This window comes from Triturus cristatus, chromosome 9, assembly GCF_964204655.1.
Source record: "Triturus cristatus chromosome 9, aTriCri1.1, whole genome shotgun sequence".
Taxonomy (NCBI): Eukaryota; Metazoa; Chordata; class Amphibia; order Caudata; family Salamandridae; genus Triturus; species Triturus cristatus.
In genome coordinates this window covers 232,684,798-232,707,757 of record NC_140592.1, presented here as the reverse complement: position 1 = coordinate 232,707,757, position 22,960 = coordinate 232,684,798, and positions in this window count along the sequence as shown.

The window sequence follows — 22,960 nt, the reverse complement described above, 5'->3', positions numbered from 1 at the left end:
CGTATGTGGTAAGGGCGATTCCGTAGGATTTTATTACCCTCGCTAAGTCCGAAACATAAATGTTAAATAGTGTCGGACTTAGCGCTGATCCTTGTGGAACACCACATGGGAGGGTGAAGGAGTGGGAGATGAAATGGCCCATTTTTACTTTTTGCGAACGATCGGCAAGGAAAGCTGTAAGAAGTTGTTTAGCTTTGTTTTGAATTCCTATGGCTGAGACACGGTCAATCAAAATTGCATGATTGACCGTGTCGAAAGCTGCAGAAAGATCCAATAAAATTTGTACCGCCGCTCCTCCATTGTCTAGTGTCATCCTAATTTCATCTGCAGCTTTTAGTAGTGCAGTCTCTGTACCATGACCCTGTCTAAACCCAAATTGGGTTTCGTCCAGTAGGTTGTTGTTATCAATAAATTTTGAGAGTTGAGTGTTCATGATATTTTCAAAATTTTTTGCTGGGAATGGAAGACATGCAATGGGTTGGTAACTAGCAGGAAGGAGGGGATCAAGGGTGGGCTTTTTAAGTAGACGTTTGATAATAGCCTTTTTCCAGACTGGCGGATAGATGCCTGTTGTAAACATGGCGTTACAAATATTTGTCAAGGCGGGAGAAACAGCTTCAGGGATTAGACTGAGGATAGCAGGGGGGCAGGGGTCTAGGGGTGATCCTGATTTGGTACCCAGGACAAGTCGATAGACTTGTTCCTCCGTAACAGCTTCGAAAACCGGAAAGCTAGGTGTATGGGTATTTGGGGGCGAACTCATAGGGGCTATGGAAGGAGCGTTCGTGAAGGCTGAAAAGATGGCAGTAACTTTGTCTGTGAAAAAATTAGCAAGGGAATCACAGAGTGATTGAGTTCCTTTGAAGTGAGAGGCAGAAGGGTTGGAGAGGTGGGTAACTACCTGAAACAGTTTTTTTGATGAATTTTTGGCCTGGTTGATTTGGGAAGTAAAATAGAACGTTTTTTTGGCGGTTATCAGCTCTTTGTATTTGGAGAGGGCGCATTTGTACACTGCTTTATCAGTAGGATTGTAATGACGGCGCCAGTGCCTTTCCAAATTTCTGCAGTGTTGTCTCTGCAATCGAAGAGATTCCGTAAACCAGGGAGCCGAGGGGCATTTTCTATTACGGTTAGAGGTTTTTAGAGGAGCTGCGTTGTGGCAGGCCGTATTTAGACTATTGAGATAGTTAATGGAGGCTAGTGAGGGATCATTGTCAGTAATGATAATATTGTCAGACAGTGAAGCCGCGAGAAGGGAAGGGTTGACATTTTTCCAGTTTCGGTAAGTGATAGGAGAAAAGGAAGTGGACGAGGATGGAGGGGAAGTTAATTTTATAGAGAAAATGACAGCCGCGTGATCAGTCCATGTAAGCGGAATCACTTTGGAAACAGAAATATGAGGGTTGCTGGTAAATAACCCGTCCAAGGCTCGTCAGTCCCTTGAGCCAACGGGCTGACGAGCCTTGGATCTGCACCTGCGCGCCATGAGAGGTACTTGACCTGTTTTAATTACATTTTGGCAGTCCACGCGGCACCCCTTTACACTGACCTGCTCCCTGCTGACGAGAGGCAACTACCTCGAAACACGTGTCCAGGGATGGCTAACGCAACACATACTGTTCTTTATACATCGTGGCATAGGCGTACCCGCCGTCGCCACTACATTTACCACAGTCCTTTGGGGCAACTTGCTGGTGTGACGAGCAGTGTGCGACCAACCTTTGCTTAATTTATTACGGCTCCCTTGAGCCAACGGGCTGACGAGCCTTGGATCTGCACCTGCGCGCCATGAGAGGTACTTGACCTGTTTTAATTACATTTTGGCAGTCCACGCGGCACCCCTTTACACTGACCTGCTCCCTGCTGACGAGAGGCAACTACCTCGAAACACGTGTCCAGGGATGGCTAACGCAACACATACTGTTCTTTATACATCGTGGCATAGGCGTACCCGCCGTCGCCACTACATTTACCACAGTCCTTTGGGGCAACTTGCTGGTGTGACGAGCAGTGTGCGACCAACCTTTGCTTAACCCGTCAAGGGTGTGTCCAGCTTTGTGAGTTGGCTGATTAACAATTTGATGAAGGCCGGCCGCTGCTAGATCGTTAATTAGTGCCAGAGTATCGGGGTCACAGGTGGATTCCAAATGAAAATTGAAGTCGCCCAGTATGATAAAGTGTGGGGCTCCTGCTGAGACTTCAATTAAGTTGTTTAAATTGTTGAGGAATTTGGATCTGGAGCCTGGGGGGAGGTAAAGTAGAATACCTGTAACTCAGTGTGATTGGCGTCTGTAACTTTAACTTTGAAGAGGTTTTTGTAGATAATGGCTATTCCACCACCCTTTTTATTAGTTCTATCAAGCTTGTGAACGCAGTAGTTTTCCGGGATAGCTGCTTTGAAGTCTGGACCTGAAGAGTCGTCACACCAGGTTTCAGTGATGAATAACAGGTCTAAGTTGTGAGTCTCTATAAGTTCTAGGATTTCGAATTTGTGCTTGGAAACTGAACGCACGTTGGTAAGTGCTGCTAGAACCTGAGGGGCAGAAGTAATAGGGAGGGTGGTGGCAGTGCAAAGAGGACATTTGTGAGGACCAATAATAGGATTAGAGTATAATAAACGAGGTACACAATGAGGTGCATCTGTAGACATATTTATTGTACGGAGTTGGTCGGCAGTGTATTTGTATGTGCTTACATTATGAGCGATGAATGGCCCCTCTAGGGACGGGGGGGTAACCCTCGCCCCGGTCTTGACGCGCAATCGGCGCGCCCGCTGCGCTCGTCCGCTGCGCTTCCGGCAGTGAAGCATGCTATATCCTGGGTGATGGGGGGGAGGCGTGGCCAGCGCGAGTGGGCGTGTCCCAACACAACCAGCGGCAGCGAGTATCAGCTGGGCTGGGAGGTCGCTGTGTCCAAGTCAGGCCGTGGGGTGAGCCCAGGAAGCTGGGCTGAGGTGACAGAGGGTGACACACAGAGGGAGGGAGAGGGGGACACAGAGGGAGGGAGAGGGGGACAGAGAGGGAGGGAGAGGGGGACAGAGAGGGAGGGAGACACAGGGAGACGGACAGAGGGAGGAGGCTGACACACGGAGGGAGGGAGAGGGGGACAGAGAGGGAGGGAGACACAGGGAGACGGACAGAGGGAGGAGGCTGACACACGGAGGGAGGGAGAGGGGGACAGAGAGGGAGGGAGACACAGGGAGACGGACAGAGGGAGGAGGCTGACACACGGAGGGAGGGAGAGGGGGACAGAGAGGGAGGGAGACACAGGGACACGGACAGAGGGAGGAGGCTGACACACAGAGTGAGGGAGAGGGGGACAGAGAGGGAGGGAGAGGGGGACAGAGAGGGAGGGAGACACAGGGAGACGGACAGAGGGAGGAGGCTGACACACGGAGGGAGGGAGAGGGGGACAGAGAGGGAGGGAGACACAGGGAGACGGACAGAGGGAGGAGGCTGACACACGGAGGGAGGGAGAGGGGGACAGAGAGGGAGGGAGACACAGGGAGACGGACAGAGGGAGGAGGCTGACACACGGAGGGAGGGAGAGGGGGACAGGGAGGGAGGGAGACACAGGGACACGGACAGAGGGAGGAGGCTGACACACAGAGTGAGGGAGAGGGGGACAGAGAGGGAGGGAGAGGGGGACAGAGAGGGAGGGAGACACAGGGACACGGACAGAGGGAGGAGGCTGACACACAGAGTGAGGGAGAGGGGGACAGAGAGGGAGGGAGAGGGGGACAGAGAGGGAGGGAGACACAGGGACACGGACAGAGGGAGGAGGCTGACACACAGAGTGAGGGAGAGGGGGACAGAGAGGGAGGGAGACACAGGGAGAGCAAATCAGCCGTGTGGTGTGTGGGAATGTCTGCTCGTCAGCAGGTAGACTGCGTGCATGTAGCCAAGGGTGGCCAGTGCCAGAACCCCCCCTCTTCCCCATGGCAAAACACAGGGCCATGTCACAACCTGTTCACGAGCACAACGACAGCTACCTGCATTATATAAGTGTGTGGATCCACTCCATGTGCACATGTACAGTGCTACACGGAAGGCGCCAATGCATGGCTCGCCACACCTGCCCACTCCACTGCTGACTGCAGTCACACTTGACGCAGCAAGTAAGACTGTGCCACACATAGTTAAAGGGGCCAAAGTGGTACCCAAGGGACACACCCATGCACAAGTGCACTGTGAGTGGAATGCAAGACAGATCCTAATTCCAAGAGGAAATGTGCCAACGTTGAAACTGATGAAACATGGATGTTGCATGGACCAAAATTAACATTGTCTCTCTCACATACAGGTCAACGTCGTGGTTCACCCCCCAACACTGGGGGGGAAGACTCACAGGACCCGGATCTGCGGGAGCCCGATCCCACCGGCAGCGACGACTCTCACCACTCTGTGGACGACCCCGACCAACCTGGCACCTCTGGTGTCCAACCACCTGCAGCACCTGCGTCAGGTACAACGGGGCCAACCACCACCCCCACTCCTGCCACATCCCAGGAGACACCCAGGATCCCTGCCCCACCACCACAAAGCAGCCAGGCTGGCCAGGAGAGACACGGTGTCCCGGGCACCCAGGAGGAGGCAGGCGACAACGCCAATGCCACCCCTCAGGGGTCCCGGAGACCCGATGTGCCCACAAGGGCAGGCCAGGTGCAAGTGGGCAGGGGTGGTGGGAGTGGAGGACGGCGGAGGAGCCAGCCTGACCAGTTGGCTGTGGAACCGGTATATTCCCATGTCCGTAACATCCTGGACTCATACCGGCAGGACACCACGGGCATGGCCCAGGTTGTGTCCACCCTCAATGAGATCAAGGGGACCCTCGATGAGATAAAGACCCAGCAGGCCCAGCAACATGCCTGTCTACTGCAACACCAACGGAGGATGGAGGACAGACAGGCTGAGCAAGTGACGGTGTTCCAGGGGATATGCAAAATACAGGACAGACAGACTGTACCCACCAACAACACATGCTCGTTCGTTGCGCAGCTGCATCATCATTTCAGGCACCCTGCTACGCCTCATGATGTAGGCATCGTGTGCTGATCCTGGAAAATGAGCACAGACATGTGAAATCACCATGTTGGACAGACACACCACAAGGGCATTGATGGAGTGGTAGTGCTTCCGATTGCGGTACGCTACCTCCCGTGCGTGTGGTGGTACCAAAGCTACATGTGTCCCATCTATGGACCCAATGACATGGGGCATCCCTCCCAGGGCATAGAATCCACGCTTGACCGCAGTCAACTGTTCAGGGGTTGGGAACTTGATGAAGTCATCCAGGTGAATCAACATGGCCTCTAAGAAATCATGCAGCACACGGCAGAACATGCCCTGGGACATGCCACCAACATGAGCTATGGTATTTTGAAAGGTACCCGTGGCTAGAAAATGTAGGGCTGCCATTACCTTCAGCTTGGGTGTCAGTGCCGTAGGATACCTGTGCAGCGGTTGCAGGTGTGGTGCCAGTCTCGCCGTCAACTCCAGAATCAACCGTCGTGGGAAGCGGTAGCACCTTATCCGATCATTCTCCCGCATGGCAGCCAAGTCCGGAATTGGTTGGGCAAGAGGCGGCGCTCTGCAGTAATTTGGAAGTGACAAGGAAGAGTGAGTGCACCACAACAACAAATCATTTGTACTGCGCACATGTTAATCTGTCTATACACATATGCTACATACGGAGTGAGGTATGTGCCACATGCCCTGGACACGTATGGCTGCCAGGTGACACTCCTACCAAGACCCAGCTACACACGGAGATTGAGAACCTCCCCATGCCATGCCATGGGATTAGATGTGTCCCAGTGCAAGTGAACAGCCAGACGCAAGACAGGAGTGACATACACCCACACATCAGCAGAAGTAGGATGCCGATTGCAGAGACTGGTAGCGGAACACTAGAGCCACAGGTCACATGACATTACACTAGGACAGCCCACACACCTTGCCATGAAGGTGCACATGTCATGACTCACCACACATTCATTGAGAGGATGCAGACATGTCCTTGTCACGCTACTCCATGTCCCATGCATACATGCGCACCTCACATCCGAAACCACATGTGGCATGGTGTGCGGAACAGTGTGCAATGTCAATCTACACACAGACACATGTTGGTTGCTGCAACAGCTGCAGCTTTTGAGGGTGCTCCAACATCAACCTAATGGGAAGCCCCCACACATACATGACATAGTCACATCGTGCACCGTGGGTAGTGACAAGTTAGGTGTGCTAACCCCTGTACCGGGCATCAGGGGACACTTCCGTGTGTTGGTGTCCGTGCCATGCCAGTGTCGGTCATCCCAAGTGTGCAGTACGACATGCACACATGTCCAAGGAGTCAAGGGCATGCCTGGCACACATTGCACCGTCACACATTACAGCTGTACACATCTCATCATACATCTGGTGCCTTCTCGACTCAGGAGTAATGTTCCACATCACAGCCTGTCACACCTGTGCCCCACACTTGTAGTAATGCACAGACAATGCCTTGATGTCCATTCATGGACAAGTATGTCCATCCATGGACAAGTATGTCCGCCCTATTCCTTCCTGTGTGCTGCCTGTCACCACTGTGATGTGTGAAAACCGCCGTGCTGCTGCTAAGAGGGCCTGTGTACGTTCCCATATCACTATGGGAGTGCTGCCGTATGTGTACCCATCGTGATGGCGAGCGTACAGGCATGTGTACGGTCCGTACCACTACGAGTACGCATACGCAAGAACACCCATAGTGGTAGGGCCCTACACACGCCTGTACGCTCCCTATCACTATGGGTGTCCTCGCGTATGCGTACTCGTAGTGGTACGGGCCGTACACACGCCTGTACGCTCCCTATCACTATGGGATTCCTCGCGTATGCGTACTCGTAGTGGTACGGGCCGTACACACGCCTGTACGCTCCCTATCACTATGGGTGTCCTCGCGTATGCGTACTCGTAGTGGTACGGGCCGTACACACGCCTGTACGCTCCCTATCACTATGGGTGTCCTCGCGTATGCGTACACGTAGTGATAGTGAGCGTACAGGCCTGTGTACGGCCCGTACCACTACGAGTACGCATACGCGAGGACACCCATAGTGATAGTGAACGTAGGCACGCGTGTACGGGCCGTTGCAATGCATTTGGTGTGCCCTAGGGCCCCGGAACGCACCGTACCTGTGTGTGAAGCTCCAAATTACATAGGGGACACATGAGGGACAAGTATTAAGGCCTACATGCATGCGGGTTGTCATGGAGACCAAGTTTAAATTTTGAATTTGTTCAGGAAGGTGCACAGCAGAAGTCAGTTGGAATGAATCTACTTTGTTGCAATGTGTTTGTGGGGCTGACATCATGCAGGAGAAAAAAACAGATTGAGAACCCACAGACTGCTAGGTTTGAAGGGATTGGAGGAAACATAGGATGCAAATGTGAGTGACCAATCACTCTGTACTCCTGTGCATGAGATGGGCCAGCAAGGCAGATATAAGGCAGCCAGGTCCCATGAGGGAGCACTTGCCTGCACATCTCTGTATTCCACGACCCAGCTGCTGCTACTGATTCCCTGGAACCATGTCAAGGGCTGTGGAGAGGTCACAGCCATTCACCCTGGAGGAGAACATGGCTTTGGTGGATGTGATCCTCCCACGGTACCCCATGCTGTATGGGCGACCAGGTTATCAGGTGAGTGCAGTGTCCACTGGCACAGACTGTGTCCCTTTTTTGTGACTGTGACTTCTGCCATTGTGTCCAGGTGTGACACACATGCTATGTACTGTAGGGGGGTCCCAGGGGGGGGAATGCCTGATGTCTCCCAGCAGTGCCCTGAGACAGGAGGGGTGGGTGCCTATCACTCCCAGCAGTGCCCTGAGACAGGAGGGGTGGGTGCAGAGTCCTCCCAGCAGTGCCCTGAGACAGGAGGGGTGGGTGCAGAGTCCTCCCAGCAGTGCCCTGAGACAGGAGGGGTGGGTGCAGAGTCCTCCCAGCAGTGCCCTGAGACAGGAGGGGGGTGTGCAGAGTCCTCCCAGCAGTGCCCTGAGACAGGAGGGGTGGGTGCAGGGTCCTCACAGCAGTGCCCTGAGACAGGAGGGGTGGGTGCAGAGTCCTCCCAGCAGTGCCCTGAGACAGGAGGGGTGGGTGCCTAACACTCCCAGCAGTGCCCAGACATGAGAGGGGTGGGTGCAGAGTCCTCCCAGCAGTGCCCTGAGACAGGAGGGGTGGGTGCCTATCACTCCCAGCAGTGCCCTGAGACAGGAGGGGTGGGTGCAGAGTCCTCCCAGCAGTGCCCTGAGACAGGAGGGGTGGGTGCAAAGTCCTCCCAGCAGTGCCCTGAGACAGGAGGGGTGTGTGCAGAGTCCTCCCAGCAGTGCCCTGAGACAGGAGGGGTGGGTGCCTATCACTCCCAGCAGTGTCCTGAGACAGGAGGGGTGGGTGCAGAGTCCTCCCAGCAGTGCCCTGAGACAGGAGGGGTGGGTGCAGAGTCCTCCCAGCAGTGCCCTGAGACAGGAGGGGTGTGTGCAGAGTCCTCCCAGCAGTGCCCTGAGACAGGAGGGGTGGGTGCCTAACACTCCCAGCAGTGCCCAGACATGAGAGGGGTGGGTGCAGAGTCCTCCCAGCAGTGCCCTGAGACAGGAGGGGTGGGTGCCTATCACTCCCAGCAGTGCCCTGAGACAGGAGGGGTAGGTGCCTAACACTCCCAGCAGTGCCCAGACATGAGAGGGGTGGGTGCAGAGTCCTCCCAGCAGTGCCCTGAGACAGGAGGGGTGGGTGCCTATCACTCCCAGCAGTGCCCTGAGACAGGAGGGGTGGGTGCAGAGTCCTCCCAGCAGTGCCCTGAGACAGGAGGGGTGGGTGCAGAGTCCTCCCAGCAGTGCCCTGAGACAGGAGGGGTGGCTGCAGAGTCCTCCCAGCAGTGCCCTGAGACAGGAGGGGTGTGTGCAGAGTCCTCCCAGCAGTGCCCAGACGCAGGAGGGGTGTGTGCAGAGTCCTCCCAGCAGTGCCCAGACGCAGGAGGGGTGTGTGCAGAGTCCTCCCAGCAGTGCCCAGAGACAGGAGGGGTGTGTGCAGAGTCCTCCCAGCAGTGCCCAGAGACAGGAGGGGTGTGTGCAGAGTCCTCCCAGCAGTGCCCAGAGACAGGAGGGGTGGGTGTGATGCACAGTGTGAGCCTGGATCATTGATTGTGTAGTTGCCCTCATTCCACCTGTGTCCTTTCAATGGCATGTACTGCTTTTGGCCTTCCCCCAGAGGATCATGTCCCTATGACAAAGGTGCAATGCATTGGATGCACACTATGCCTTGTTGTAAACAGCAAATGTGTTCTAATCTGTGTCCCTGTGACATGTGCCAGGTGTATTGATGTAGTGTCACTTGTTCATCCTCACAGGTAGACGCCTCTGCCAAGGAGCAGATATGGATGGACGCCGTCAGCGCCGTGAGGATTGCGGATGGTCGGAGGCGGCACCTGTCCCAGGTGAGGAAACGCTGGCAGGATATCCGGTGCTGGACGCGGAGGATCGCAAGGGTCCTGCTGGGGGACTCACCTGAGAGCCACAAGAACCGCGGGCGCCGCCGTCTCTACCACATCCAGAAACGTGTGCTGGCGGTGGTCTTTCCAGACTTGGACAGGCGTCTACAGGAGATGCAGCAGCCGGAAGGGGGTAGGTACATGTGTGTGTTTGTTGTGTTTCACCAGCATTTGTAAGTGCACTGTTCCATGGATACACTTCCAGGGTTTATGGTGCTGTGCAGATCCTGTTCCCCACAGTATTGCAGTGCTCTCCTGCCTCCCTTCCCCTCCTTGCAATGTGTTCCCTGGTCTGTGTGTAGTCACTCCATCACAAGGTTATGTAGCCTGACACCTTCTACAAGTGTACAATGCCTGCAGCATCATGTGTGGGGGTGGTGTGTAACAGGTTTTGTGACCTTGCCTGTGCCCTGTCCAGTTCTGGACTTGTGGGTTCCATGTCAGTTGGCACTAATGCTGAGTCCAGACATGGGAGTTAATCTCTTGAGTGCCAGGCCTTCCAGCAGGCATGTCCCATGTGGTGGCCTGTGACATGATGTGCATGAGTGTGCGTTACGCATAGTGCAGGGATGTTAGCGTGTGTTGCAGTCATTCCCATTCAGGAGCATGGAGTTGTGTGGCCACTACTGTCCCCAGGGGCATATTTTCCTAGGTATCATGTGTGTAATCCGACAATGTCGACAATCTCTGTGTCTACAGCATAGGTTGTGCTCTGTGCCATTGTCCCCTGGCACCATGTTTATTGACGTGAGATGTATTACAAGTGTCCACTGTCCAGCCTGACCTGATTTTCCAAGTACATACTCACGGTGGCCATTGCCTGTGTGTCTTGTTGCAATCATCTGATGATGCCCATTTGTACATGATTATTTGGACAGGCGCACCTTGGGTATTTGGTGTGCAATCTTGAATTATTGCATCCCATGTGTATTTCACCCAGACTAAGAGATGTAAGTGCTTCCTGTGTCTCCACAGATTTGTCTCATGTAGGGGGTGGGTGGTGCGGGCATGGCCCACATGTCAAGACCTGTTATCTCCTTGCTAGGACTGGCCAGTGTGTGATGTTTGTCTGGACATACACTCAAGGTGCAGTTTGCCAGTCAGGGTGGGCATGTTATCAGTATTACCTATGCTGCATGTGCCTCTAGTTCCTGGATATGGTCCCTGCTCATCCCAATTTCCTGCCACGCTGCGTGGTGCAGATGCAGTGCTGTATTGTCCCCAGGGCCTTGCTCCTCAGTCAAAATTCCATGTCATCTCATTTGCTATTGTGTCATGCTCTCCATAGTTTTTCCATGGCATGGTGGGTCACACAACTGTGTCTTGCAGGGCCTACATATGTACCTTGTTTTGTAGTTGTAACTCTTCCTTTGTTTCAGGCTATGCACTGTAACCTAAGTAGATTTGACTCATGTGACATATGTATAGGTGTATGATTAATTTCTGTCTCTTCACCCTGCCCACAGCATCGTCGGGGGACACGGAGGGAGACATGGACACAGACGGCGCGGAGGGACCGAGCACCAGTGCCAGCGGTGACATCGGGGCTGGCACTTCGAGTGGGACTGAGGCGGAGGAGAGTGAACCCGGGGACCTGTCGACTGGCACAACAGAGTATGAAGCTGACGGGTCCGAGGATGATCTCTCCGAGTGGGCGGTGGCTGCACCACCATCTGACAGCAGCCCTACATCTCGCACCGCCCCCTCCATTGGCATCAGCCGCCTCCCACGTGCTTGTGTCCCTTCCCAACGTGCCCGGTCACCACATGTCTCCTTCCTGCCAGGCACCGCACCCCCTGCCCCTGTCTCCACTGCTGCCGCCAATGCTGAGTCTGTGGACATCCAGCGGCAGTTGCAGATTGGTCAGACTGCGATCCTTAATGTCCTCCATGCCCACAGCCAGGTCCTCAACAACATGGAGGCATACTTGGAGGGCATTCATTCATCGCAGGCTGACCAACGCAACTTGCTGAGGTCCATAGACTCCACACTGACTGCAGCAGTGGGTCTCCTGCAGCGCTACGTCCCACCCCCTACCCCTGCCCCTTCCACACTTCCCACTCCCATGCCTGTCCCACATACACCCAGACGTAAGCATGCACCCACCACAACACACACAGGCACCACACCAGCAGGGAAGGTCCGCCGCACACCTCCTGACACGCACACACAGGGTGAAGTAGGCACACCCACTGGGTCGGGGGGCAAACGTGTGACACGCAGCCAGAGTGGGAGTCCGCATTCCACCAAATCCACTCCCTCCAAATCCCCTCCCCTCAGCTCTCCTGGCCAGATCTCCCCCAAAGACTCCTTCATGGCCGCTCTGTCCCTGAGCCCCACTGTGACACCACCCCGCAAGCGGTCAAGGAAGTCCACGGTCAGGGTGCTTGAGTCCCCGCCCCTGTCCACACCCTCCCCCCGTGGCGCTGCGACCCATCCCTCTGACCCCCCCCCTCCTTGGGGCCTGTGGTTCCTTCGGGTGCAGGGGAGTCCCTGGAGGACCTTGCCGAGGTGTGCAGCGCGCTCCTAGAATCCACCTTTGGCCCTGCCCCACCCCCTGTGGTGGAGTCCTCCATCCCTGCACCCACGTCGCCTACCCTTCGCCCTCCTGTCCCTGCGGTGCCTGTTCCTTCCCCCCAACATGATGCCCTCACCCCTGTGGAAGACAACGGCTTGTAACTGTGCAGGCAAGCTAGGGGACACGCATCCCACTGTGTCCCCCATCCAGCTGTGACTCCTGGACTGCCCTATGGGCTTTGTAATTATTGGACTTACTTCATACTAGTTTTTTGCTCATGCTGAATAAAGCTATTTATTTTTTGCCCTTGGAACACTCCTGCTTTGCTGGCATTGCTGTTGGTGGGGCTGCTACATGGTTGTGGGTGTTGGTCATGTGTTGGGTGTGTGGGAAATGTAGTAGTGTGCTGCTCATAGGGGGGACTCTGGGATCTGTGTGCCATCACACGGTGTTAGCTAGCTTTCTCCATTCATGTAAGCAGTTGCTGCATGTTGCAATTGTCCCAAGGTGTATTCCTTCCTCTGTGTACCCTGACTTCTTCCCTGCAGGGTGTCCCCTGACTTTAGCGCAGAGCTGTGTGTACATTAGCTGGGTGTGTGACGTAGTCCTTCACCTTTGCACATGCATGCTGAGCCATTCTCCACCTGCATCATTCGTGGCATCCTTGGTAGTCATTGTACTTGTGTATGTGGACTATTGACATGACTTCATGTGGACATGTTTTCTTTTTGGCCCTATGCATGCGTATACTCCCAGCCTCGCACACATGTGGTACATGTACTGCAGGGTCTTTGTGCACCTGACTGACATTTGTGGGCATGGTATCTGTGGCTACTGCACCCTTTGCGTTCCATGGGCACAGCTGGGAGTGATGGGCACCCACCCCTCCTGTCTCTGGGCACTGCTGGGAGGACTCTGCACCCACCCCTCCTGTCTCAGGGCACTGCTGGGAGGACTCTGCACCCACCCCTCCTGTCTCTGGGCACTGCTGGGAGGACTCTGCACCCACCCTTCCTGTCTCACGGCACTGCTGGGAGTACTCTGCACCCACCCCTCCTGTCTCAAGGCACTGCTGGGAGGACTCTGCACCCACCCCTCTCATGTCTGGGCACTGCTGGGAGTGTTAGGCACCCACCCCTCCTGTCTCAGGGCACTGCTGGGAGGACTCTGCACACACCCCTCATGTCTCAGGGCACTGCTGGGAGGACTCTGCACCCACCCCTCCTGTCTCAGGGCACTGCTGGGAGGACTCTGCACCCACCCCTCCTGTCTCAGGGCACTGCTGGGAGGACTCTGCACCCACCCCTCCTGTCTCAGGGCACTGCTGGGAGTGATAGGAACCACCCCTCCTGTCTCAGGGCACTGCTGGGAGGACTCTGCACCCACCCCTCCTGTCTCAGGGCACTGCTGGGAGGACTCTGCACCCACCCCTCCTGTCTCTGGGCACTGCTGGGAGTGATAGGCACCCACCCCTCCTGTCTCTGGGCACTGCTGGGAGTGATAGGCACCCACCCCTCCTGTCTCTGGGCACTGCTGGGAGGACTCTGCACCCACCCCTCCTGTCTTAGGGCACTGCTGGGAGGACTCTGCACCCACCCCTCCTGTCTCTGGGCACTGCTGGGAGTGATAGGCACCCACCCCTCCTGTCTCTGGGCACTGCTGGGAGTGATAGGAACCCACCCCTCCTGTCTCAGGGCACTGCTGGGAGGACTCTGCACCCACCCCTCCTGTCTCAGGGCACTGCTGGGAGGACTCTGCACCCACCCCTCCTGTCTCAGGGCACTGCTGGGAGGACTCTGCACCCACCCCTCCTGTCTCTGGGCACTGCTGGGAGTTATAGGCACCCACCCCTCCTGTCTCTGGGCACTGCTGGGAGTGATAGGCACCCACCCCTCCTGTCTCTGGGCACTGCTAGGAGTGATAGGCACCCACCCCTCCTGTCTCTGGGCACTGCTGGGAGGACTCTGCACACACCTCTCTTATTTCACAATATGTACGCTCATTACATACACGGATGTGGGTACGCTCCATGCATTCGAGGTGGGGGTACGTGTCGTACTTACACTGTTGGGGTGGGGGGTACGCTCCATATGTCCGCGGGTGAGGGTACGGGTCGTACTTACACTGTTGGGGTGGGGGTACGCTCCATGCATTCGAGGTGAGGGTACGTGTCGTACTTACACTGTTGGGGTGGGGGTACGCTCCATTCGTCCGCGGGTGAGGCCACGGGTCGTACTTACACTGTTGGGGTGGGGGGTATGCTCCATGCATTCGAGGTGAGGGTACGTGTCGTACTTACACTGTTGGGGTGGGGGTACGCTCCATACGTCCGCGGGTGGGGGTACGGGTCGTACTTACACTGTTGGGGTGGGGGGTACGCTCCATGCATTCGAGGTGAGGGTACGTGTCGTACTTACACTGTTGGGGTGGGGGTACGCTCCATTCGTCCGCGGGTGAGGCCACGGGTCGTACTTACACTGTTGGGGTGGGGGGTACGCTCCATGCATTCGAGGTGAGGGTACGTGTCGTACTTACACTGTTGAGGTGGGGGTACGCTCCATACATCCACGGGTGGGGGTACGGGTCGTACTTACACTGTTGGGGTGGGGGTACGCTCCATACGTCCACGGGTGAGGGTACGTGTCGTACTTACACTGTTGGGGTGGGGGTACGCTCCATGCGTCCGCGGGTGAGGGTACGTGTCGTACTTACACTGTTGGGGTGGGGGTACGCTCCATGCGTCCGCGGGTGAGGGTACGTGTCGTACTTACACTGTTGGGGTGGGGGTACGCTCCATGCATTCGGGGTGAGGGTACGTGTCGTACTTACACTGTTGGGGTGGGGGTACGCTCCATACGTCCGCGGGTGGGGGTACGGGTCATACTTACACTGTTGGGGTGGGGGGTACGCTCCATGCATTCGAGGTGAGGGTACGTGTCGTACTTACACTGTTGGGGTGGGGGTATGCTCCATGCGTCTGCGGGTGAGGGTACGTGTCGTACTTACACTGTTGGGGTGGGGGTACACTCCATGCGTCCGCGGGTGAGGGTACGTGTCGTACTTACACTGTTGGGGTGGGGGTACGCTCCATGCGTCCGCGGGTGAGGGTACGTGTCGTACTTACACTGTTGGGGTGGGGGTACGCTCCATACGTCCGCGGGTGGGGGTACGGGTCGTACTTACACTGTTGGGGTGGGGGGTACGCTCCATGCATTCGAGGTGAGGGTACGTGTCGTACTTACACTGTTGGGGTGGGGGGTATGCTCCATACGTCCGCGGGTGAGGGTACGGGTCGTACTTACACTGTTGGGGTGGGGGTACGCTCCATACATCCGCGGGTGGGGGTACGGGTCGTACTTACACTGTTGGGGTGGGGGGTACGCTCCATGCATTCGAGGTGAGGGTACGTGTCGTACTTACACTGTTGGGGTGGGGGTACGCTCCATTCATCCGCGGGTGAGGCCACGGGTCGTACTTACACTGTTGGGGTGGGGGGTACGCTCCATGCATTCGAGGTGAGGGTACGTGTCGTACTTACACTGTTGGGGTGGGGTACGCTCCATACGTCCATGGGTGGGGGTACGGGTCGTACTTACACTGTTGGGGTGGGGGGTACGCTCCATGCATTCGAGGTGAGGGTACGTGTCGTACTTACACTGTTGGGGTGGGGGTACGCTCCATACGTCCGTGGGTGGGGGTACGGGTCGTACTTACACTGTTGGGGTGGGGGGTACGCTCCATGCATTCGAGGTGAGGGTACGTGTCGTACTTACACTGTTGGGGTGGGGGTACGCTCCATTCGTCCACGGGTGAGGCCACGGGTCGTACTTACACTGTTGGGGTGGGGGGTACGCTCCATGCATTCGAGGTGAGGGTACGTGTCGTACTTACACTGTTGGGTTGGGGGTACGCTCCATACGTCCGCGGGAGGGGGTACGGGTCGTACTTACACTGTTGGGGTGGGGGTACGCTCCATACGTTCGCGGGTGAGGGTACGTGTCGTAGTTACACTGTTGGGGTGGGGGTACGCTCCATGCATCCGCGGGTGAGGGTACGTGTCGTACTTACACTGTTGGGGTGGGGGTACGCTCCATGCGTCCGCGGGTGAGGGTACGTGTCGTACTTACACTGTTGGGGTGGGGGTACGCTCCATGCATCCGCGGGTGAGGGTACATGTCGTACTTATACTGTTGGGGTGGGGGGTATGCTCCATACGTCCGCGGGTGGGGGTACGTGTCGTACTTGCACTGTTGGGGTTGGGGGTCCGCTCCATGCATACGGGGTGGGGGTACGGTCCGTACATATCCGTCCTCACGCTATGTGATGCTTGTGCGGGCCGTACCCAGGCCTTTGCCACGTGGGTACGAGCCGTCCCGCCATTGTTGGGGTGACGTAGGTGTGGGCGTGGTACGACTTGTACCCACGCTCTTAAGGCATGGGTACGGGACGTACCTGTCTGGTTGTGTTGCAGGTTCGCGTCGTCAAGGACTTCCGTTGTGGCGGTCGCTGGCTTGGCTGGACACGGCCCCACCCCCTCGTAGTGACCAGGGCCTGGGAGTCAGGTATGTCCAGGGCATGTGTGCTGTGTGACTATGGTGGGGGTTTTGTGGCCTGCCCCTGCTCCTGCCCCCCACCTTTCCCCCCCTTTCCCCCCTCCCTTAGTTGTTCTGACCTTCTGCGGCGTCTGCTTCGTAACCTCTAGAGGAGGTCGACTGCTATGAGGGCCGGGATGACACGTAGGTTCGGGTCCATGTCTGTCCGTCGCGTACTGGTACTCCTTTTTCACGTCGTCTTGTCTGTCCGTCGCGTACTGGTACTCCTTGTTCGCGTCGTCCTGTCTGTCCGTCGCGTACTGGTACTCCTTGTTCGCGTCGTCCTGATTTCCCGGCAGTTTTTGGCAGCCGGAAAATATTCACCGTGCGGGATGACTTCGGTGCGAATCGTAATTCCTGGTTCGTGAATGGCAGGCTGCGAGCGTCCCGACGTCAGGTCGGCGCTTTCCCGGATCGCATTTGTAGGTTTATTTTCGTCGGTCGGGGTTTTGTACGATTCGTACGGAAATGGTGTTTCCGTGCGAATCGTAATTCCATGTTTGTAGATTTTGACGACCGGGTACGCGCCGGACGGAGAATATGCTCCGTCCGATGGTTCGTACCCGGTTTTTAACAGATCGTGATCGGCGCCAAAATCTTTGTTGTAGTGGATTCCTGCTCTCTATTTCTATGGGTATAGCTACAGCAGTTGACTAACACCCAAACTGTTAGAAAGGATTTGCGAGTCTTTATCGGGACATAGGCAGTTGGCAAGCTACATTCAGGCCAAGGTCTGGCGTTCGCCTCCAGGTCTTACAAAGATTCCATGGGAAGTTTGGGTGTGAGCATGCGGTATTCCTCCCCATACTATCCCAAGGAAATTCGGTTGTGGAGAAATAAAAGCAAGACTTAAAGCAGTCTTTAACAGCTAGGGTATTAGGCTCAGGGCGCACTTGGGTCCATCTTCTATATGGGTTCCAGAGGGCACTGTACAATCTGCCTAGAAAATCTTTGGGGTGGTCGGACTCTCTATGAGATCCTGTTTGGGGTAAAAATGTGAGTCCTAGATCTCAACTGTCACAGGACAGTGGCAGCTGAAACACCATTTGATCTACGTGAACGTCTGGCTGTTTTACAGGAAATTAAGTTTCCGGGACAAACAAAGCAACGTCCAAATAAAATGCACCACCACTGGTGAAGTGAAGGAAATGCAGGCAGCTCCTGGTTGGATCCACAAGATTGGGGATCTGGTCAGGGAGAAAACTGTGGACAAGAAAGAATTTGAGCCATCTTACAGAGTGCCTGTACCTGTCCTGGACGTTGAAGGTACCAGAACAATACTTCTTACGCCTCCTGCTGGCTGCAGATAAAAGAGATTCATGGCCATTGATCTGCTCAAACCACACTATGTGTCCAAATCTCAAAAGTAGGCACGTGGGCTCCTGGGTAGGTATTTGCCTCCTCTCACTACCATACAGGAAGTTCGGATGGAAGCTTTAATTACTGATGAAGCATCCTCTTACCAATGGGAGATAGCAGTAACCAAAAATATCTCTTCTACCTGTTAGTACAACAACTAATGTACAATCAACTAGTACAGAAACACAAATTTCAATTCGGAATTCTGACATGAATCCTGTTTACTTCAATGTACCACAGATCGAGTCATCTCCCAGTTCTAAAAAACCCACAGAACTTACAAAAATAGATTGGACTGCCTCTGGCTACTCCATCGACTTTGATGATTTTTTCTTGGATTAATCTGATCCACCAGCACCACCACCTCTACCGTTTCGGATGGGACTGTGTGTTTTCTATCTTTGGCTGAAAAAGACATACTTTGTTCCTCAATGGTTACACCTTTGGATTACTACTGCGTTACTTTTTCTGGTTTATTGGATTGGCTTTTGTAACAGTCTTTTTCCTACTTCTAAATGGACACTATCTCCCAGAATACTCTGCAGTACAATGGTGAACTGGGTTCTAAAACCACATTCCTCATCAGACAAAGCACAAAGAGACCTTTCCATGGTTAACATTTCAGTTGTTCCAGTTCCTAATGGGATTGTTTGGGATGGAGTATCGTATGATGTGTATGGCCCTACAGAACTTTTACAAATTCCAAATTTGTTTAAATTATCATTCACCTGCATCATCACCTCTAGTACTATATCTGATTATTGGAATATCGATACAATGCATGAAATGCTAGGAGATTTAGGGCATTCTACTATTTTTTCTTCTGAAGAACTATACAAAGGCACATCTATTTATGATGAAATGTTCTGTTTCCAACATTACGTTCATAATTTTTTGCATAAAGCAAGTATTCCACGTGCTGTTTTTAATCACACACAATGGGAACATTGCCCTACACCACCACGGGGCAGTTAAAAAACATTTGCACAGGGGTTTGCTTATTTTTCCGGTTATGAAACATTAGACCCAGTATCTTATTATTATAAGCTTACACCATCACCTGCAAAGAAAAATATGCTAACAAACACCATGTTGATTTATTCTGCTTCCTTTCTTTCCCAGTTGTCCACACAAGGGTTTGACTTTTGGAGGGACACTATTGATGTCAAATCAATTTCGGGGACAAACGATTAGCAAGTTCAGGGGAAAGAGGCTTTGTTTAGAGAATGCCTATACCACAAAAGAGGATTTTCCCGGATTTGAACACACCACGCATACCTATATTTGCACGTTTTGAAAACTGGCAGTAGTTTACAAAATACAAGGAGGAAACACTAGACACCATGCTATACAATTGCATGTACAGTTCATCAGACACCAATTGGAGGGAATGGTTAGCTTGGCTGTTAGATAATAACAGATGCCATGACCGATTCCTGGGTAACACTGAGGTCTGTAAGATCAGCAGGCATGACCTGCATTACGTGCAGACAGAACACTCGGTGGTGACAACTTACAGTGATGGTAAATTGTGCCTTGATTGACTAAACATCTCAACATTTTCCATTTTAAAACAACACTTGTCCCTTCTTTCTGATGACCTGGAACTATGGGACTTCTTGATACGGCCTCAAAAACCACATCAAAAACTCTTCTTGTATGCAAATACAATGAAATATGGAAAGTTTCTCAGCTGGAGCTGCTGAAAGGCTGCATGAGGTTGGCAGGGCTAATTTAGAAAAGGCTCTAACAGTAGTTGACAACAGTATGACAAGCTTGTCCTCTGGGACGTACTCCCTGAGTAACACATTGTTGTTGGAAATAGACATTATACAACATTATATGTTCGCATTACAAAATTGACACTTGCAGCTCAGATCCATCCTGCTATTGAGTTGGACACTCTACTACCATGGAGACATTAATGTCACAAGTCCGTTTTCACCATACCACCTTATGAAACAGCAAATACTCATGCTAAGCAAAGATACAGCATACATTATGTTACACATACAGAAGTTAGAAAAGTTACCTTTCACTGTTGCTCAAATGCCTTCCGTGGATTGGATAATCCATGAGTTCATTACTCTGCCGACTTTGACATTCCATTTCCAGTACTATCTACAACGCCATCAAGTGGGCAGATATGAAGCATTGGGGGAAGGGTATGTACATGAGCATTGAGAATTACCTTTTAATTTCCACTGTCAGAATAAGGAAACTGACATTTTTTTCTGCGATTCTGGCTGCGAGAATGCTTTAAATTGTTCCAAAATCTGTAATGGTGTTTTGCTCCACAGGGCTTGGAAGATGTCCTTTGCAAACTTATCTTGCTACTTGAAAGGTTCCCCAGTGGCTATGATTTGTGCGGCTTTCAGATTGCTCTCTAACCGGAGTTATTTGATGTTGAACAATCAAGGTTGCTATGGTATGAGACTGGGTTTAGCCTATCTTGTCACGGTTTCTATTGTTGTCACTTGTTGTACACAAGTACTGTTTCCATCTGCCTGTACACTTAAGGAGGCAACGTTTTGGCCTTCGATAAAGCTTTTAAATGTGCACTTTGATGCCCTGAGCAGACTGACAGTCTTACTGTAGAAAGATGTGGCCATAACATCTGCAAAGGAGACGTTTGATCTTCAAGTTGTGAGGTCCTCTTCGGAGATACAATGCCTTTGTCGCACTAATTTTCCACAACATTTTTGAGAATTGGTGCACAGCATTTTTAATATGTCGCATACTGTGGGGGTAGCACACTTTTTAAAAAGCTTAGGCTTTAGTTTGGTTAGTATCTTCCAGATAATCTTCAGAGTAATTCCATTATTCATTCCCTCCATGCTCAGAGCGTCTTTGGAGAGCTTCCGCTGGTTCTGCGCGTGATTGTCCGGACTGTGTTTTTATTTTTCCTGCTCCTCAACGGAAGTCCCATTTTGAGATTGAAGGTAACTGTAACCGCCACATGTGCTCCTGTGCCGTGAACGCATGGTACAATGTTTCAGAGCACCCTTGCTTCAGGAATTGGATTAGCATTGGTTCCTATCCTTTCGGCCCATGTGGCTTCACTGCAGACAGCCTGAATTTCTCTGTCTGCTGTGCACTTTCGAGTGTGGTTTGGACTTGTGCCTAGGAATGCAATAGTTCCAGCCTCTAGACATGGCCGTACTAGTGGACCCCTTAAAGGCCCATTTGTATCTCTGTCCTTTGCATTTGTCATTGATTCTTAATAAATTCTACGAGCCTTCCTGGGATGCTTCTGCTCCTGGTGAGTTGGATCTTGGCTCTGCTTGTGCAGATTTCCCACTGGCTGTTGTCACTCGTTCAGCGGCTGCTGTGGGGGTATGATGGGAACACAATTGCTCCATAAACCAGCTCTGAGGTGTGTCTTTGGGATCACCGTCTGTGCCTGCTGGTAACAGAAATGTTTTGTCTACCTCTCAGAACACATAAACGATTGGCTATTCCGTTTGGTGGTAACTTTTTGATTCAGCCTGTTTTTAATATCCTAAATTCCTTTTAAATTTGAAAGTTAAAGTTAAAAGTTGCTTTATTCGATAAAAAAAATACCATTAAAGAATTCTACATCTGTACATACAAAACAAAAAAATATTTAAAAAAATTGATTATAGATTTAAAATTATTAGATAAATGTATCCATCTAGAAACATTGTGTCACAAAATAGGTAAAAATTCATAGGGATAAAACAGAACATCCTGATAATTCCAATATGGCAATATCACTCCAGAAAACTTTCCTTTAGTATTTTTTGGAGCTTATTCCATGCACGGCCTAAAAACTTTGCCACCCCGCAGACCAGCGGTGGAGTGCCGTCTGTTCTTAAAATTCGGAGGGCAACTGAATGTTTTGTTGCGCCAAGGTTTCTGTAGATTGGTTTTAGCCATCTGGCCCTTGCCAGTTTGTATGCAGGGCAAGCAAAAAGAAAATGGGCAGTGCTTTCCTCCGGGGCAGGGCAACATGGGCATGATTGTGGTGAAGGTTTTGATGGATTCCATTTGGCTGTAAACGAGTTTAAGGGTAGGGACCCTAACCTAAATTGGATATACAGAGTTCTATCTCTTGGGACTTGAATAAACACCATGTATGGTTTGAGGCAACTGTATTGTTTATGTGAGAAGAACTCCTCAGTTAGTTTTCCCAAATGAGGAGTTCTTAACTCCCGATCACCTACCCAGTTCCAGTAGAGTAATTTGAGCTCCTCTTTTCTTGGAGGAATCTGGCTTGCCCATGCCCCGGACAGCCCAAGATCAGTTAATAATTTCTTAAGGTTCACCAGCCATTTAACTTTGTTGCCTAGGTCCAGTGTAGGGACCTCTGAAAGTGCTGCTGCATACCCAGAGAGCTCCTGTGTCCGCCGTAGGCGTGCCCAAAAGAACTAGGGACGGGACCTGGCAATGTCACTAAAGGGATGCCTACCCATATCACATAAAATTGGTCTCAGGGGAGTACTGATAGGAAGTGAAACTAGCTCTCTAAGGAATTTGTGTTCGGACTTGGAGATGTCGTCGATGTTGTCAAACCCCCAGAGCTCTGCTCCATATAGGGCCGAGCGTACTGCTTTACTCTCGTAGGACGCAGGAGCGACCGGTTTGCTTGATGATAAACTTTGTGCTTTCCTGATGGCTCCTGCTACTCGCTTATGGTTTAATAACATTTTATCCAGATGGAATCTCCAATTCATCTTGTCAGAGAGTCTAACCCCCAAATAATCAAAGGTTCTGACTCTCTCTAACTGGGTTCCATCAAGGGTAAGGCTAGTTCTAAACTGTTTATAAGGGTTAAAAGCCATTAACTTCGTTTTTGCAGTATTTATCTTGAGGCCACGAATTGTGCAGAAAAGATGGAATCTGTCTAGCAACTTCTGTAAACCAGCTGGAGTTTTGGAGATGAGCAATGTATCATCGGCAAAGAGGAGGGTCGCGATTTTATCACCAGCCAGAATGGGTGCGT